Below are 20,737 nucleotides of genomic sequence, written 5' to 3'. Positions count from 1 at the left end.
GCAATAACAAACTAAAAAAAAAGCAATTGTTTTTGTGTCAACCACATTACTTATGGTTATGTTTAATACTTTTGTGTGGCATTTGGAAAATCTCAGTACACACGGAGAAATGTATACTGTGTGGGTGAATACTTGGAAAGATGTCAAAAGAATAATCATTGAAGATGCTTGGGGGGAAAAAAAAGTCCTAGTAACTCTCCTGACATGAAAACAGCCTTAGAAGAATATTAGTGATAAAAGTGGGTTTTAGCACCTTAACTTCTTCATATATAATGTTTTGTGACTTGAATCTAAGAAAATGATAGAAAAAAAGGAGGAGCTACTCTTTTCTCTAAAACTCACTGAACTGCAAGCTGGTTATTTGGCATGCATGATAGGAATCTCTTTCTAGATTAATTTTGGCTTCCTAGAAAAACAGTTGTGATCTAAATTATCATTCCTAACATCAGTAATCCCCTTGGCAAGTATTATATCTGTGTAGACATATGTGTAGAGAGGTAACTCTCTATTTTTGCAGGAGTTTTTTTTTAGGTTTGTTTTTGTTTTTTGTTTTTGTTTTTGTTTTTTTTTTTTTTTTTTGTACACAACATTCTATTTCGCCAAAGTTTCTACAAAGTTTCTCTCTCTCCAGACAAATGGAATATGCTCTTTTTGGGCTGGGGGTGACATGGTGAGAAATTAGAACTCAAAGCAAAAATAGATTTAAAAAAACATAAAATTTGGATTCCATAATTTTTCAGCTACACAATAGTCTGCAAAGCCTGGTCAATTTTTTTTAGAAGAAAAACATAAATTTATCCTTTAACATATACTAACATATCAAGAGTGAGACCTACATTACCAGATTAAAAACTACTTCATAGTACAAGAAGAAATTCAAAGATTCATAGCAAATTAAGAATTTTGCTGATCCAGGGATTGTGGAAGGAAGAATAACAATAACAGAGTCTGAGGTGGGACAGGAAAGCTTTAAATTAAGATAGAATCCTTGCTATGTTGATAAATCCAGGGAAGTGTTGGTATATTGATAGGTGGAGGGAAATGCCTGGGAAAGCTCTGGAAGCCTTGCTTTCCATTTGGGACTGTGGGTGGAAACCTCTCAATGGGGAGGCCTTACACTAATGCAGGGTGGTCTCAGTAAGGAGAGAGGGTGGAACAGAATGAATACGAAAAGAGACAGATTATTCCATAGTCCCAAACTTCACGAAATTTTCTTGTACTTCATCAGCACACGTGATTTCTTATATGTCTTTGACAGAGGTCAGCCTAATCAAAAGCCTGTCAGCAAGAATGATAAAGTCCTTAAAATGCCACCACCCACCCTAGTAGGAGATGAGATGATTCTACAGCTGAGAATGTGGCATAGAAATCCTGGGCCAGGGGCTGTAAAGAGACTATCAAAAGAGGCTTACAGGGTTTGGGGAAAAGGAGACGTAAGATGTTGCAGAGGTCTTTATAGAGGGCTATCGGGCTCTAAGCAAACCAATGACCAGATCAAGGGTTAAAGCAGCCAAGGCCTTCAGCTTGTCTCAGCCTTTTCTATCCCAGAGCAGCTCAAACCAGTCAGTCACAGAGGATACGATATGGAACCAGTACACAAAAGCATCAATCTGTGTGGATGCTTCTTTCCTCTGCTGTCACAAAATTATGGAAAACTATGATTTTCTCCCTGTACAAGTAGCAGGGGAGGAGAAAAACCAAATGCAAAGCATTAGAGTCAGAAGAACTTATAAAGGAGAAGAAATAATCAGGGTATCAAAACATATCAAAATAACTTGCTTTCCTTTGTTACCCAATCTAAATCAAGAAAATTAATTTGGATATGTCAATATTTTCTTTATAAAAAACATTCATATGCAGAAATATTATGAGTAATTTTCTTATTATGTTGCTGTTTGGTTTTGATTGCTTTAAATAGGAATATTGTGTTTTCTCTTCTCTTGTTGAAATTTATAGGAAGGAATGTTAATATCAACTTCAAACTCCAATTCTACATATTTTGAGAAAGTTTTAAACATAACATAGTACAAAAAATACACTTTTTCATACATTTGCTTCTGGTTTTACATTCTAAAATATCATCATCAAGAACCTATGTACAGAAGCATATTAGCAATGCCAAGGTATCATATATTTGTTACATTATGAAACTTTAAATCAAATTTCACTTGCAAAGCTATACAAAAATAACATATTTACCAATTGTGTTGATTGTTGGTGATCATTCACCCTTTGTTAGAGAGTAAGGTGCTTATTTAGTAATAATTCTGACACAGCTTCTAAAAAAAAACACAAAAAAAATGTACAAGGATAACAAGGAATACAGAAAACAAGTGCTTCTCCTATAACAATTTTAAAGATAACACACAATTTAGCTCCCAGTCTTAGGATAATGTGTTTGAATGTCACATGTGCCTGTTTGTATGTTACTAATTTCAGAAGACAACTGTTCCTGCTCGATGGGCAAGATATTCTTATCATATAAGCACCTGGGTTTTTTTTTTCCCATTCTTCCAATGTATAAACCTAATGACAGCCCTAATTTATTCTGAGATTTTTCTCCATTTTAACCAGCCAGAAATCCTACTTTTAATCTATAATAATGAGACTGTTAAAAATTTCTCTTCTTTTCATGAAGAAATAGATGGTTCACTTAAAAAGACATAGTAATGTGTACAGCACACAGGAACCTGTTAAACATTCCTCTGTGGGAAGATTTAACATAAAAAAAAATTCCACAGCATTTGTTAGTTAAAACTGACATCTTTAAGTAAGTAGACATTGAAGGTTACACACAAGCTTCAATTAAATTGCATACCTTGAGATCTGCTTGTACTCCTACACATATCAAAGTTAGGTTTATATTGGTATAATCATTCTGAACATCGTATCGCTGTAAGACATACAGTCAAGTATATTTAATTTTATCTATATTGGCCATGCATAGATTGTTTTGAGTTTTATTTTACAGTAAGGTGCAATTATTCACCACGATAAACTCATTCTTGTCCCAAGTTCATCTGGTTGCCTGTTCGGTTGTTGATGTTGTTGTTTTAGTTTCTAGAGTTCCTCCTTTACTCCTTTGTTCTTTTCCTCAATTATTACTTTCATCTTTGTTTTAGGCCTCTTCTACACTATGAATAATATGTCTGCTGTGTCGCTCTTGGAATAAAAAGGTTTATCATGCTGTGCCAGCCCCATCATTGTATTTTGAAAGATAGTAACCTTTTTATCAGTTTTTTAATTTCATAGATGGAAAAGAAATTTTTCCTCAAGATGGATCATATGCAAAGTCTCACCCAGTCTGATTTGTATGATTTAAGACAACTCAGCAGATGAGATTTAGGCTTTTTGAGGTGATGTTATTTATACAAGATATTAGAGTTGATATTGTAATATTTTGAGAATTTAGCGTATATTGGGATGGACTGGATGTATTTTGAAGATGGGATGGAGATCTAAGAAAGATTTTAAAATAATAACTTCTTAAATATATAGTGCAGGATGCGAAAGAATGTATTCTAGTCCTAATCCCTTATACCTGATAACATGACCTTGTTTGGAAATAGGTCCTTTGTAGGTGTATTACATTAAGGATCTTAAGATGAGGTCATCCTGATTTAGCGTGGGCCCTATATCCAGTTACAAGTGTCTTATAAGAAACACAAAAGGAAAAGACACTGAGATATCTTTAGGAGAAAGCCTGTGAAGATAGAGGAAGAAATTGGAGTGATGTACCTGCAACTCAAAGCATGTCAAGCTTTGAGACAAGCTCAAAGATTTGTCAGCAGGTACTATGAGATAGGAGAGTGGAATAGAACAGATTCTCACAGTTTCCAAAAGGAACCAATTCTGCTGAAAGCTTGACTTTAGACTTCTGGTCTCCAGTACTAAGAGAGAATAAGTTTTGATCTTTTAAGATTTCAAGTTTATGCTAATTATTATGGCAGCCCTAGGAAACTATACAATATTCACCATATGATCTGCAGTCAAACTCCAAGGTATTTACTTAATTGATTCTAAAACTTATCACACATAAAATATATATGAAAATGTATGTAGAAGTTTTATTAATAACCACCAAACCTGGAATCAACCCTTCAACAGGTGACTATATACACAGTGATATATCTATTCAGCAGATTATCTTTCTATGATTAAAAAAAAAAGCTAACAAGCCACAGAAGAAATCGATGAATCTTAAAATGCATATATTGGTAAGTGCAGAAAGCCTGCCTTAAAAGCATACTGTATGCTTCCAATTATAAAGCATTCTGTAAAAGGCAAGTCGGTTGAAAAAATGTTTGGCAAAGATTTGTGTGGGAGTGATATGGAGAACTGAGTAGAAGCAGAACAGAAAAAACTGTTCTGTCCGACATTATAATGGTGAATACAAGATATTAAGTACGTGTCAAGAATCCACAGAACTTTACAGAACAAAGATACAACCCTAATATATGCAATTAAAAAAATCACTTAGGAGTTTGGGGATTTTAGGATGGAATGCAAAATGTGATAAAAGAATCCACCTGAATTATTCATTCACTTGATGTTGTTCACGTTATTCATTCACATAGTCTTTCTTTACTCTTTTCTTTTTCATTTTTGTTCCTCTAATTGGATAATTTCAAATAATCTGTCTTCAAGATTGTTGATTCTTTCTTCTGCATAATCAAGTCTGTTCTTGAAGTTCTCTATTGAAATTTTCAGTTCCATCTTTGTATTCTTCAGCTCCAGGATTTGTTTGTTTTTCTATGGTTTCTATTAAACTTCTCATTTTGTTCATGCATTGCATGCCTGATTACATTTTGTTATCTATCTGTTCTCTTGCATTTTATTGGTTTCTTTGAGATGATTATTTTGAAATTTTGTTGGGCAAATTGGAGCTCTACATTTCTTTGGGGTCAGTTACTGGATCTTAATTACTTTTCTTTATGGTATCATATTTGCCTGATTCTTAAGATCTGTGTAGCCTGTGGTATCTGTACATTTGAATTAGCAAGTATCTCTTCCAGTTTTTAGAGACTAGTTTTAGAAGGCAAAGGCCTTTTCCAGTTTCCTGGTTTGATAAGAATATTTCCAGAATTGCAGTCCTGCTGAATTAGAGATAAATATGGCTATTGCTAGGTGGGAAATAGGATGTGGGGTTGGCAGGCTTATTTCTAGGGGTTCAGGTAGATGTGGATCTTGCCTGCTTCCTGGATAGACGGGACGGCCTCCATTACCTTGTGAAGTGAGTGGTCCTGGGATAAGGGTTCACTTCAGCGTCCTCATTTGGGTCCTCAGACAGTGGAGCTATTACTACATATGAGGCAGGTGTGGCTCCCACCAGGTCCCTGGGGAGGACTGCTGCTTGGTCACTGGAGGGATTCCTGGGTGGGCAGGACTCGTTCTGGACCATTGCTGTGAGGGGTTGGAATCTAACCTCAGGACTGTTCCCAGTTACACAACCAAGACTGAGGTCTGTATATCTGGCTTTAGAGGCACAGATGTGTGTGTCTCCTACCAGTTCCCAGGAAGGCTGGATTGCATCCTGATTGTGGCTAGAGTGGTTGGAGCTGAATATAAGGCACTTCCAAGATCTTCTGAGGTGCAGATGTGTCTTCTACCTGGTACCTCTGCAGCAGGACTTCTTGTAGAATGTGGCTGGGAGGGGCCAGAACTGAAAACAGGTTCTTTTCAAGGTCTCTGGGACTGCAGACAGGAATGGCTCTCACTGGGACCCCAGAACCTCCGAACTTTCGGCAGACTGGCTGATTGTGGCTGTGTGAAAGTTGGAGCCCTCGGACTCTTTCAGGTCTAGAAGTGGAGGCAGCAGTTTGCCCAGCCTGATCCCTGTGCCAACAGTCCTGCTGATGAACTGTGCCTGGAGGGAGCTGATACCTGGCATAGGGTCCTTTTAGAATCTCTGGGGGCACAGACAAAGGCATCTCCTATGGTGTCTGTATGCTAGCAGGACTATTCATGACTACAAATGGGATGGTCTGGCTCAGTTACAAGACCCTTGCAGAATCTACAGTCTGCCAAGTTTGGCAGGCTTACCTTCAGAGGCTTCTGGACAGAGGCTGGGAGGGTCTAGAGCCAGCTCACAGGCCACGTCAGGAACCACAGCCAGGACTGAGTTCCACATGTTTATTACCCAAAGCATTGATGGGCGTGACTTCTCCCAGGTCCTTTGGCATATGGTGCTGGTGACAGACAAAGCCAAACAGAGCTGCAGCAGAGTTCTCAAGAGTAGAGAGTTTTTCTATGTCTGCAGCTGGGACCACAGTGGGCTTGTTAGCCACTTGGTTGCAAGCCTGACTTCTCAAAACAACTCTCCTCAGTCTGGGACTACACCAGGGTTTCACAATCCTGCCTGGACTCCAAAGCTCCCACAAAAGCACTTTTGTACATAAATGGATAACAAATGATTGTTGTGTGGGTACAGGGATACACGCAAAAGACATCTTATTTGGCCACTTTTCTGATGTCACTAGGCTTCAATTTATATTTCTTAAAATATATCCCCACAAATGGATAACAATGAGAAATGCTTGAATACAAACAATTTCAAGTTTTACGATTCCATAATAATGTCAACTATTACACAAGCATCATAATAATACTTTAATTTTGTGGTGGTAACTTTGGAGGCCTGAATTATTGTGTTATGTAATAAACCCACACCTACCAAATTATTAATAACTGTCAAATAATTGAATAAAATTTAAGACAAGTTTGTGCTGCAATATGTAGAGGTACAGACTCCACTTTACACATATGATAGAAGGATCGTTTGTATTACTGTGGACAAAATGTTATTCATTCTTTTAACTGATAAATAGGCTATATTGTGAATCAGTGGTCATAATTTTTATTGTTTTTTGCTTTATCTCCTTTCCGTAAAAATGAACTAGCAACTAAAAAATACTTCTATACAAAAATTGTTTATGAAAAAAATTGTGCCCTCTGAAATATATCACCAACTTGTATTTCACATCTTTAGATGTGAAATGACCTTAAAATGTATATTTATTTTCTAATGAGTAGATGACAAATACTCAAACTTTAATAGCATTGCAGGTGGGAACCTTTTTCCTTTAATATCTAAAAGTAATGGAAATGAAAAATGTCTAACAATTTATCGCGTTATGCCAATTGCATGTAATGAATACCAATTTCTGCAACTCTCAGCCCAAAATTTTAGTTTTCAACTTTCTTTGTCTCTAGTAAAATTTGGCACTGAGACAAATGCAGTAGTAATTGGGTTACCTTTTCATATTGCTTGCATATCATGTAATTGAATGATGGTTCCGAATATTTAAGACATCTTTGATTTTGGAACCTACTACCATATTGTCATTTATTTAATGATAGCGTTATTTCTCCTTTTCTCCTCTCTGTCCCCCTTTGTGATTGCAGTTAGCTTTATGGGATGAAGCTGCCTTTCAATAATGACTGATTTTGGGGCGCCTGGGTGGCGCAGTCGGTTGGGCGTCCGACTTCAGCCAGGTCACGATCTCTCCGTCCGGGAGTTCGAGCCCCGCGTCGGGCTCTGGGCTGATGGCTCGGAGCCTGGAGCCTGTTTCCGATTCTGTGTCTCCCTCTCTCTCTGCCCCTCCCCTGTTCATGCTCTGTCTCTCTCTGTCCCAAAAATAAAATAAAAAACGTTGAAAAAAAAATTAAAAAAAAAATAATGACTGATTTCATTTCCATTGTAAAAAGTTTAGTACTCTTGATCTTGCCTTTTAACTACATAAAAACATTTGAAGCACAAAAACTTATTTTGTAAATATTCTGTGAACCGATAGATTTAAATAAGTGACATGGCATTTATCTCATCATTTAGTATATGTGTAACCAATAAAGCAATTCATTAGCCCCTATGATTATTTGTTTTTTAGTTATATCACTTATATTGTTCCCTCAAGTATTTCTTCTTCTTGTTAAAGTAGAGCCAAATAGATGGTAGTTGTGTTCATTTAGGGGAGCTCAGATAAGTCTATATTTAATTTTTATTGATGCCAGCTTCTGATTTCTATTGAAGAATACAAATACATATACTTGATATACAACACAGCCTTAAAACACTTGCATGCGTTTTCTAATAGTTGTAAGGATATGATTACACTAGATTACAATTACAGGAGAGATTTACTAAAAGTAAAGGTATGCTGAGCAAGAATGCAAAGTAGGTAGTGACTTAAAATGTATGATGATGACTGGATTTTTATAATATTTTCATTTCTGATTAATAAATTCTGTTATTTTCCAATGTCATTTACATTTTCATTTAAAAGGTCTTCTCTCCTTGTCATGTGTTAGCAGGACATTGACTTGATTTGATTAGCTGATTGATTCTAAAATTAGTATTTTGTTCATGAATATAAGATCTACATTTTTCTCTTAGCCCAATCCATGGATGCTTATATTATCCAAGATACTTAAGAGAAAATGTGAATATATTTGATAATTAATTTAATGTCACTTATATTCCTTAATTTTCTGTAAAAGGTATTATGGACACACCTATTATAACTTCTATTTATTTGTGCACTTACCCATAAGAAATACATTAACTGAATGAAAAATTTGAAATGTGTACTAAATTCTAAATGGGATGTGTATATACTAACTCACCTATTCACAAAGATACCTTATTGAGAGGTATCTAAATATACATAAATTAATTCTTTCTCATGACTCAAAGTGGTTATAGGCATAAATATGTACATTTCTACTTAATCATTAATTGGTGAATTTAAATGCTGTTATGCAACCAGAAACATAACTCAGAACCTTCTGAAGCAAAAGATTTCAGATTAGAAAAGGATGGAACAGGAGTAATGTCCTGTCACCAATTTTTGTTCTTACACTTGGGAGATGGCATACTGGGGATTCCAAAATATTATATGCCTCTTATCTTTCTTATATAAAAGATATTAAAGGAATATTATAGAGCCTACTGAAAACAACAACTACAGAACACTAAACTTATGTTTTATTTTTGTATTTTGAGAGAGAGAGACACTGTGAGCAGTGGAGAGGGGCAGAGGGAAAGAGAAAAAGCATCCAAAGCAGAATCCACACTCAGTATGGAGCTCGATGTGGGACTCCACACCCCACCTCAACCCCACGACCCTGGGATCATGACTCAAGCCAAAATCAAGACTCAGTCATTCAACCGACTGAGCCACCCAGGTGTCCCAACATTAAACTTATTTTGATATGGAATGTGAAAAGCTGTGAAGTAGAAAAAGGGATGTGATAGCACTCTTAATCTTTCCTGGAGATTTTTTTTTCTCTGTAGGTAAGGAAGAATGGCTGTTCTGTATACATTTGGGGAGAGATTATTTTACTTATCTTCTTATTATCCTTCTATGTGAAAGCACATAATCAAAATTGATGTATAATTGAAAGCAGGTCTCCTCCCTCACAACTAAGAATCAGGTTGATTAAATGAATAAGACTTTGAAGTAAAACATGAAAACTCCCTGTAAAACTTGCAATGTTTTAATTTTCTATTCAGAATCTCAAAACCTCTAATAGTGGATTCTATGTTATTTAAAACTTGTCAACACTGCAGTTATTCTGATGAAATTACAATAAATGTCAGTGAAGGAGAATTTTAATAAGTAAAATAGTTTCTGAGTTAAGCATATTTTCATCCCCTCCAGAGTATTGCCACCTGCTCAAGCAGTGCATTATTCTGTCTCAGAATAAAGAATATTCATATTTATCCAAAGGTGACAAATAAACTAGTTCAGTATTGGAGTCGTTTAAAGCATTAGGTTAGCGTTTAACTATGATCAACGAACTGTAACTTAGCCAAGATAGCCAAGACAGCATAAAAGAGTGGTACAGGCGCTCTGGGAATGTGTTCACCATATTAATAAAAGATCATTGATATCTCTGATTTTTGTATTAGATAACTTTTAAAAAATAATTCCTTGTTGGAGTGCTTGGGTGGCTCAGTCGGTTGAGCATCCGACTTCGGCTCAAGTCATGATTTCACAGTTCCTGGGTTTGAGCCCAGCGTAAGGCTCTGTGCTGACAGCTCAGAGCCTGGAGCCTGCTTCGGATTCTGTGTCTCCCTCTCTCTCTGCTCCTCCTCAGCTTGTGCTCTATTCTGTCTCTCTCAAAAAAAAAAAAAATAAATGTTAAACAATTTTTTAAAAGTATAAAAATAATTCCTTGTTTAAATTTCTTCTCTTCAATCTACACAAGGGAACATTTGTGCTAATAGGAGAAGATGCATAATGTAACATAAGTACTCTTATGTACGTTTGTACTTGCCTAAATTCATTAGCCCTTAGAATATTTTAATGAGGAAAAAGGTAATTGATTACCAGAAAGTAAAATATTTAGTAGATTAAACATAGAGAGTTGGCCTTTCCTTATCATTTTCACATTCATTTGCCACTAATGTTTCAGATTAAGGCTTTTTCATTTGCTACATATTGCTGCATAACAAATCACTCCATAATTTAGCAGTTTAAACAACATTTATATCTCATTGTTTCTGAGGAACAGGTATTTTGGAATGGCTTAGGTGGGTGGTTCTATCTCAGGATCTCTTAGAAGGTTGCGATCTCCATGTCACCAGAGGTTACAGTCAATAGAGGGCTTGACTGGGCTGGGGAATCCAATTCCAAGAGTGGTTTCATATATGGCTGTTTATGAGTAAGCTTCAGGTCCTCAGTGGCTCCTAGCACATGGTCACAGTTCCACTGTGACATATGCCTATCTGTAGGGATGCTTGAATATCTTTATGGTATCCCCCCAGAGTAAGAAATTTCTTAGACCACAAGGTGGCCATAATGCCTTTGATTACCTAGTCTCAGAATCACACATCATTTTTCAATACCCTGGTTGATTACATAGATCAGCTGGATTTGATGTGGGAGAGGATTAAAGAGGAATATGAATACCAAGAGATGGAGTTCATTAAGGTCCATATTGGAGACTGTGTTCAATATTTAGTTTTAAACTAATATCAAGGAAGGTTGGAAATAAAATTATTAGTATTTTATACACATGAGATTTTTCAGAACTCTTCCATTGCATTGGGACGTTGCTGAGAATGACTTTTAAAGAATTTTAAAATAACTTTTCAAAAGTTATTTTTCACTTTTCTGAATTTTAAAAGTGTTCATCAGGTCAAGAGACTTATCTCACAAGTTCTACTTATTTTCTCTTTATGGTGAATGTTTTTATCCAGTGATTTGCATAATCCCACTGTTTCAATATGCACATAGTTTCCACCTTTCCAGGATTCATTCATGTCTTACCTTATTGACTATGAGACCACCAAAAATTCTAACCTACTCTAACAAATCTAACCACCAATTCAGACATGACATATATATATATATATATATATATATATATATATATATATATAAACAAATGGCTTATATTTGTACGGTGTTTTTCTCAATATACTCTCTTGAATGAATATCTTATACTCTTTTAAAAAAATCATGACCTCACACAGGGTAATCCTAAGTACAAAATAATATTTATGCAGTTGAATTATCTATACAAAGGCACCTGTCGGCAGCATCCCAGACAATACTCAGACAAATGCCAGAAGTGCTTCAGCTTATCCGTCCCTTGAGGAAGAGAGAGGTTCTTCAGATGAGCGACTACCACTGCCATGGCTTTACCTTATTCCATTATTTGCCACTAACTCATGATGATTTTCCTGAAGAAAAAAACCAAAAAAACAAAAACAAAAGCAAAAACATTTCCTGTTGATAACAATGGCTTAAACTAACTTCTAGAATATATTTTATTAGACTACTCTCCAGTCAGTTTAACTTTCTTCTTAAAAGATTCTTTTTAAATTTGAACTGTTATTTTTGAAAAATCTTAATCCTGGGGATTTTGTCATAACTCAATTAGAACTGACAGCACATTTCAAATTCCACTTTTACTTTAACAAATTACTGTACCGAAGTTCCTTCAGGCTGTACTTTGATTATTAATTAGCACACATATCATGTAGCTAAAGGAAGATAGGCATTTTATGGCAAGGTTTTTCTCCTAATTAAGTGTAACAGCTTATTTTCCAATGACTTTGAGGTTAACTTTTAAAAATCATTTTAACTCCTTCTTTATTTTTCTTAGTTGTAGCACATAAACTTCTGTGATTTTAGCTGTGACTTTTGGTAAATATTATTACCACTTATACTCCAGTAACAGTTTTGATCTAAAAAAGCAGCTAGCTTTTATTTGATTATTGCCTGATACTCATTAAACTAAGTGCTTGGTTGCATTTGCAATGTTTACAGTGTTCTCTAATCATATTTTTTGAATTGTGAAAAATCATATGATCTTTCCAGCTATCTGTTGGAGAAGATAGGTTACATCAAATGTATACTGTAGGAAATTAGGAAGCTTCTATTAACTTATCAGTGATAGATGCATTCTACAATACCAGTTTGAGTTCCAAAGCATGTTTACAAATGGTTTCCAGTCTCATTTATCCTATAATGTTCTTTTCTCCTCCTGGCTTTCCCCTTCCTATGCTGACTCAAGAAAACACCTGAATTCTGCTTCTTTAATTTTTTTTTTTTTCAACGTTTATTTTTGGGACAGAGAGAGACAGAGCATGAACGGGGGAGGGGCAGAGAGAGAGGGAGACACAGAATCGGAAACAGGCTCCAGGCTCTGAGCCATCAGCCCAGAGCCCGACGCGGGGCTCGAACTCACGGACTGCGAGATCGTGACCTGGCTGAAGTCGGACGCCCAACCTACTGCGCCACCCAGGCGCCCCTGAATTCTGATTCTTATTCAAAAAATTCAGCATACTTTCTCCCAGGTTTGAACCTGGAATATTTTACAACTACCAGTTGTGCCATGTCACCTGGCTTGGAAGCAGTTGAACAGATGTCCCAAGAAATTCTTCACTGGTGGGTGGCCAGTGCCACCTCTGTTCCCCCTAGAACACATTGTTTCTCCTCCAGGCAAAGAGACTGCAGCAGTCTCCTGCTCACAAGCAACTACTGTAAACGATTGCTACCTTTACAGTCTTCCAAATTGTAAGAGAAGGGAAAAGATTCTTCGCATCAGCCATATAGTAGTATGATCAGGTGAGGATATTACATATAGAATCTGGCTGGTTGCTATTTAAGTTTAAATTTCCACAAGGAAGATTGGACCATACTAGTTTCCTGTGTCAACCACATTGTAAATGTAGTTTCACATTCACAACTGCCAGTCTGTTTCTGCAGGATCAAGTCCACACATTTCATTTCTTTTACTTTCAGATGGTAGTTTTTATATCAGGGACTCATTGCTCTATTGAGCAGAGTGGTTCACCGTTCCATGTTTAAAGAAATACAAATTTCAGGAGAAAGGTAATGAGGTCTTTGTTCTTGTCTTCTAGGAAGGCATCTTGGCTGTTTATAAATAATTGTCTCCTCTGCTCGTCAGCAATCACTAAGTATGCGAATATATTTTTCACCCAGAGAAAAAAATACATCCCCCTTCAGCAGACAAACTGATACATATTTGAAACCATACATACGGATATCTGTATTAGTGTGTTTGGGGGGTGGGGGTGGGGAGTGGGTGTATAGTTGTTATTCTTACTGCATCCTTCATTAAAAATTCCAGGTATAAACTGGAAACATATTAAAATACAACTGCCAACAGGGATAACTTTAGACAGCAGATAAAAGCAAGAGTTTTATTTTCCCTCTTCTGTATTGATAGCACTTTGGATACAAGCACTCTATTTATAGAAAGAAATGAAAATAATAATGACAAAGGAACAACTTATATAACTGTATATTTTAAGAGACAAAAGTAGAGTCTTATGAACTCTCCTAGAATCTGAAATATGATCACTTTGAATCATGCTCTTTGTAAAATGGTATAATGTTAAATTAAGTACCCATAAGAACGATTTTTTTTTTGTAGTTTACCTCTGCTGCTATCAGTTTATCTTCCATACCTTTGTTATGCATTTACTGATAACAGAAACCTGTTATCTTTGCTATCATGGATTTCAGATTATTTTACATCAGGAGGTTGTTCACTGATGCTATTTTCAATTTGCAGTCTAGTGGTGGGCTTAATGAACCACTTAAAATACAGCAGATTTTCATCCCTAAGTTTATCTCCTATATAACAAAGTCTAAAATCTTATGGTTCCTTCCCAGGTATCATAAACAAAATACAACTGGTTTATTTCAATATTTCAAACTATATGACATATATAAAAGACATTAACTGCATCTTTTTCAGTAGTCAGACTGCCACATAGCTATATGTCTATGAATGAATCAATTACATTTAAACTAATAAATGTAATAATTATTGAATACTCTTATATTCATAACACTTGATCAGTGCTTTGAGATATTTAGAACTTTAACATTTTATGCAATAATATAGTTATGAATAAAGTTGGATACCAATGAAACACAATGATAAGATAGAGTACAGGAGAAATATCATAAATTATTTACTGATTTAACAAGTAGGTAACATACTAAGTAGAGCAAACTGATGAGAATATTGTAACATCACAGGCTTTATTTTATTTTTCAATTTTTTAAAATGTTTTATTTATTATTTTTGAGAGAGAGAGAGAGAGAGAGAGAGAGAGACAGAGCATGAGTAGGTGAGGGGCAGAGATAGAGGAAGAGAGAATCCAAAGCAGGAGCCAGGCTCTGAGCTGTCAGAATAGAACCTAATGTGGGGCTTGAACCCAAAAACCTGTAAGATAATGACCTGAGCAGAAGTCGGATGCTTACCCAACTGAGCCCCCCAGCCACTCCCCATCATAGATTGGCTTTAAACAGAAATATCACATCAAAGTTTTTCTAGTTAATTCTATCATTGTAATAGTTTAAATAATCATTTATAAATCTTTCCAAAATTTAATTGCAAGAACATTCTGAATATAGAAAGCATAATGCTAATGAAATGGCATCTATGTTGATTTATTTGTAGACATGCAAAGTGTCTACTCTCTTATCCTGCTTTCTTGAGAACTTCCAAGAACTGATGTCACCTAACAGGAATGAGGAAGCATTCCTGTTTATAATCATGCTAGTCGTTTTGACAATGGCCAATGAAGTCTCCAAGAATTTATATCAACTTAGAGGTAAATTTAATCTAGTACCAGTTCTAGTTGTTATTATCACAAATTTGATGCTGTTGTCTTTTTTCCACAATAATTAAATAAGATATAAATATGATAAAATGTACAGTTAAGTCTATAGTTCAATGAGTTTTGAAAACTGCACACGGCCATGTAACACATACTCTTATCAAGATGTGGACTTCCTGTTGTTCCTGTACATACGTCCATTCAAGTAAAACCTCTGCACTTCTGACTCCCAGATATTATTTCTGTCATCATAGATTTGTATTGCCAACCCAATTGGGATTGGGTTCCGGAAAGCTGTACTTTCTTTTGTTCCATTCTATTTCTCACCACAATAGCTATAGTGTTGCATATACCAATAGTTTGTCCCTTTTTATTGCTGAGAAGTATCTTCTTTTATGAATATGTCACAGTTTGTTTTCTTCATTCTTCTGTTGATGAATACCTATTGGTTATTTCTAGATTTTGCCTATTTTAAATAAAACTACTACAAAAAGTCTTATTTAAGGTTTTTGTGGTCTTGTTTTTATTTTTGCTTTTTAATAAATAACTAAAGTGAAATTTATGGGTCACAGTTTTAAGAAAGTGTGAAACTGTTTTTTTTAAGTAGTTGTATGTTTCTGTTGGCAATTTGTGAGTCTCAGTTGCTCTACAAACTTATCATCATCTATTGTTGTCAATCTTTTTGAATTACCATTCTAGTGTATGTGTAGTGTTACATCATTGTGGGTTTTTTTTTTTTCATTTTTGGTAACTCATGATGTTTATCATTTTTTATGTGCTGATTGGTCATGTGAGCACCTTCCTTTATGAAGTGTTTGATTAAGACATTCTTGCACAGGTTTTTCTTTTCTTTTTTTTTTTTTTCAACGTTTATTTATTTTTGGGACAGAGAGAGACAGAGCATGAATGGGGGAGGGGCAGAGAGAGAGGGAGACACAGAATCCGAAGCAGGCTCCAGACTCTGAGTCATCAGCCCAGAGCCCGACGCGGGGCTCGAACTCACGGACCCCGAGATCGTGACCTGGCTGAAGTCGGACGCTTAACCGACTGCGCCACCCAGGCGCCCCAGGTTTTTCTTGATATAATTAGTTATAGCAGAAAGAGGGAGAAGGCCAAAACCAGGAAAATTATAAATTATTTCTGTGCTGTATAGTCCATATTCAAATCTTTATTTTATCCTTTTTAACTGTGTTCTTGGATTATCTAACCATTGTAGTTACGATGTATGTATATGTATATACACATAATACACATACACTATGTATATACATACACACACACACACACACACACACATACACACACACACTCGTTGAAATTTCCTCCTCTTTTTCTTTATGTGTTTTCCCAATGTGTAATTGGATGGTAAATAGTCTATAGAATTCAATAATTTAACCATATTTGTCTTAAATTAATATTCCAAGCAGACATAATTATTTAATTATATTTTTCTACAATACTTGTATAATGATATTTTGCATACTTAAATTTAACTTTATAAATTCTCTAATTCCAGTATAATACTTTCATGGTTTTATATTTGAATTAAACAAGCTTTGATTACACTCAACACAAAACTTATAAGTAAAATTTATCTAAGTATATTAATTATATAATATTCAATGTTGTATGCAAAGCAAGATGATAATGTGTTGCACATTTAATGTTAGTTATTCTTGAAAGCTGGCATTTGATATTTTAATCATTCACAAATTCTAAAATGATTTGTGTAGTACCTTGAAAGAGAATATTCGGGAAATGCTTTCTTTGCATAGCTGAGATTTCTGTACCATACAAATCATGCTGGTAACCATATTTGTAGCTATATGAAACCAAGTGTTTGGGACAATATGATGCCAAGAAGCAGAGACAGGAATGAAAGGGAGTCCTGGAGGCTTTAATTTTTTGTGTTCTAGTTATCTCTTAGGTCCAGATGCATTTAAAAAAAAATTAATGTTTATTTATTTTTTGACAGAGACAGAGCATGAGTGGGGGAGGGGCAGAGAGAGGGAGACACAGAATCTGAAGGAGGCTCCAGGCTCTGAGCTGTCAGCACAGAGCCCGACACGGGGCTCAAACCCATGAACCCAGAGATCATGACCTGAGCGGAAGTCAGATGCCAAACCGACTGAGGCACTCAGGCGCCCCTAGATGCACTCAGTCTCTGATGTGAGATAATAGTTTTCTATTTTGCCTAAATTTCCCACATGCTGTCTGTTTCATTTATGTATAGAATATTTTCTATCAGTCACTGATCAAAGCATTGTGTAAACATTGACCCACGACCGATTTATTTCTCAAATATTACAGATAAGAAAACTGAGTACCAGAGACTTAAAGTAATATGCTGTTTGCAGTTACCTATGGTTGCATAAGAGACCACTTAAAACTTTAAAAAGACAACTGTTTATTTGTCTATAATGCTGTGGGTCAGCACTTTTGTCTGGGCTTAACTGGGTAGTTCTTTTGTTGGTTTCACCTGGGATCACTTTTGCAACTTCAGACACCTGGCCACTCTACTGTGGCTGGATGGTCTCAGATGGTTACACATATATAACCGTCAGTTGATTCTGGCTGTCAACTGCAGCTCCTTTATTCTCTACAGAGCATTCATCCCTAGCAAGCTAGCTCTAGCTTTTTTTACAAGGTGGTCTCATGGAAATATTCATACAGAATGAGAATAAGAACTTAAGTCTTTTAAGGCCAAGGTTCTGCAACTTGAGCAACACCACACACTCTATATTCCATTGTTCAAAGCAAATGAAAGTGAAAAGCCAGATATAAAAGATGGGAAAAATATATTACACCTCACTGTAGATGAAGAGGTAAAGGCACATTACACGGGAGTGTGCACTTAGGGGAGAGAAGTATTATCGTGGCCATTTTTATAAACATTTCATCCAAAGACTGCAAATAGAAAATGTACAGCTTTTAATGCCTTTATCAAAAAATGAGATTTTTAGGTTTATTGATTTAAACCTAAGTTCTACCTTAAGAAACTAAAAAAAAGAAGAGCAAACTAAATCAAATGAATCAAAAGAAGAAAATAATGAAGATTAAAGCAGAAATCAATGAAATAGATAACAAATACAATAGAGAAATCAATGGAAATAAAAGTTGTTTCTTTCAAAATACCAACAAAGTTGACAAACTTTACTGAGGATCATCAAGAAAATGAAAAAAAATAAAATACAGATTGACAAAGTCAAGAATAAAAGGAGTAGAATCAATAAAAATTATAAAAATATAAAAAACTATAAGGGAATATACAAAAACTTTATGCCAATAAAATAGTCATTTTAGATGACACACAAAGTTCTCAGAAAGAAGCAAAACACCAAAACTGGATTAAAAAGAATTATAAAACCACCTGTTTTTCACCAACTCTTTTAGAAAATAAAGGAGGAACACTCATAACTATTATGAGGCCAGTATTACCTTGATACCAATACCAGATAGTCTTTAAGAAAACTAAAAACTAATACCCATTATGGATATAAGATACAAAATGCTTAACAAGATATTACCAAGGCAAATATAACAACAAATAAAAATGATTACACATCATGACCAATCGGGATTTATCACAGGAAATCAAGGTTGGTTTCACACTGTAGTGTATACATATATACACACACATTATATCAACATTATATATTGAACTATACATATCTGTGATGTTCATTATCTTCTGGTTTAATGCTTATTCAATAATAAAACTGCTCTTTCTACTATCTTTTTGGAGAGGCTTCCTGGTTTGGAAGAAGATAATTGTTATTAGTTTTTTTCCAACACTTTCTGTAAGATTTACATCAGTATGTACAAATTTCCTGAATAGGTGACAAATTACTACTTAAGTATCTTATGTTTTATTTTATTTTATTTTATTATTTTATTTTATTTTATTTTATTTTATTCTATTTTACTTTTTTTCGTTTTTTATTTTATTTTTATTTTGAGAGACAGTACATGCATGCATGGGTGTGGGAGGGGCAGAGAGAGAGGCAGAGAGAGAATCCTAAGCAGGCTCTAGGTGTCAGCAGAAAGACCCACATGGGGCTTGATCCCACAAACTGTGAGATCATGACCTGAGCTGAAACCAAGAGTTGGACACTTAACCAATGGAGCCACCCTGGCACCCCAAGTATCCTATATTTCAAAACATGTATGACATATTTTATAAGGTGTCATAGCATAAAACAAGAACAATGGCTATCTTTTTTTTTAAGCTTATTTATTTTGAGTGGGGTATCAGATAGAGAGGGAGATAGAGAATACCAAGCATACTCTGAGCACTGTCAGCACAGAGCCCGATGCAGGGCCTGAACTCACAAACCACGAGATCATGACCTGAACCTAAATCAAATACATAACCGACTGAGTCACCCAGGTAGGTGCCCTAGAGGAATGGCTACCTTATGAAATGAAGGAATGGTGCCAAACCAGATATCTCTTTCCCCAGGCATGAGTATTCATTAGATATCTTCATTATGTGTCCCACAAACACCTCAAAAGTTTAACATGTGCAAATGCAAACATGGCATCTAACATGTCCAAACTGTTTTGGTCTCCTTTATTGAGATCACTACTGACCCCAGTATCCAAATGAGAAGCATCATGCTTGATTAATTTTCTCTTATCCTAATCTCCAGTCAATCCTTGAGGATTATGAACTGTACCTCTTAAACATCCATCAGATCTATCAACTCTTCTCCACTGCTGCCATCATTATTCATTCCAAGCTATCACTTCCTAATATATATATATATATATATATATATATATATATACACACATATATATGTGTGTATGTATATATATACATATACATACATGTATATGTATGTATATACATACACACACACATATATATGGCATAACTTTTAAAGTTTTTCTTCCTCAGTTTATCCTTGCAACATTGCTCTATCCCAAACCATACATCTTGCAATCTGGTCACATTGAACTCATTTCCATTTCTCACTCATAATGTTCTCTCTCTTTTTCAAGGGTTGCTGCAATCATTATTTACTTCTTAGATATGGTGGCAATTTTTCTCTGCATAGTTGGTATTTATTCTATGTGCTCTCAGTCCATTATACTTCAACTTTAATGGTACTTATCCCATTGAATTTTAGATGTCTTCCACCTCTAAGTATGGCTCACAAGTACCTAAATTCCATAAATAAACTGTTTTTTTGTTCATGTTATTCATTTAGCAAATATTTATTGGGTACTAATACTGTACTAGGGACTTTTCTCAGCTTCAACAATAAATGATGAAATACACTCATAATGTTCTTGATCTCACATAATTTACATTTTATCAAAAAGATAAAGACAAACAATGAAGAAAAGGAAGGTATTTTCAGATAGTGATACTGCTTAGAAGGCAACAGAATAGTTACCTGGTTTGAAAGAAAAAGAGGTCTACCTTAGATAACGTGATCAGAGAAAACTTGTCTGATGATGTTTTTGCATTATCTCACACAATTCTTGGTACACAGTTCCAGGCATATCCAAGGAATACACCTTTGCTAAATATTACAATTCATGAATAACTACAAATACCCAATTAATATAAATGAGACTGCACAAAATTTGAAAAGCACTATTTCAATTAGCAATAGC

Source organism: Prionailurus bengalensis, chromosome B3 (genome assembly GCF_016509475.1).
Source record: "Prionailurus bengalensis isolate Pbe53 chromosome B3, Fcat_Pben_1.1_paternal_pri, whole genome shotgun sequence".
NCBI lineage: Eukaryota > Metazoa > Chordata > Mammalia > Carnivora > Felidae > Prionailurus > Prionailurus bengalensis.
The sequence above is the reverse complement of the archived record's forward strand: the minus strand, read 5'-3'. Positions refer to the sequence as shown.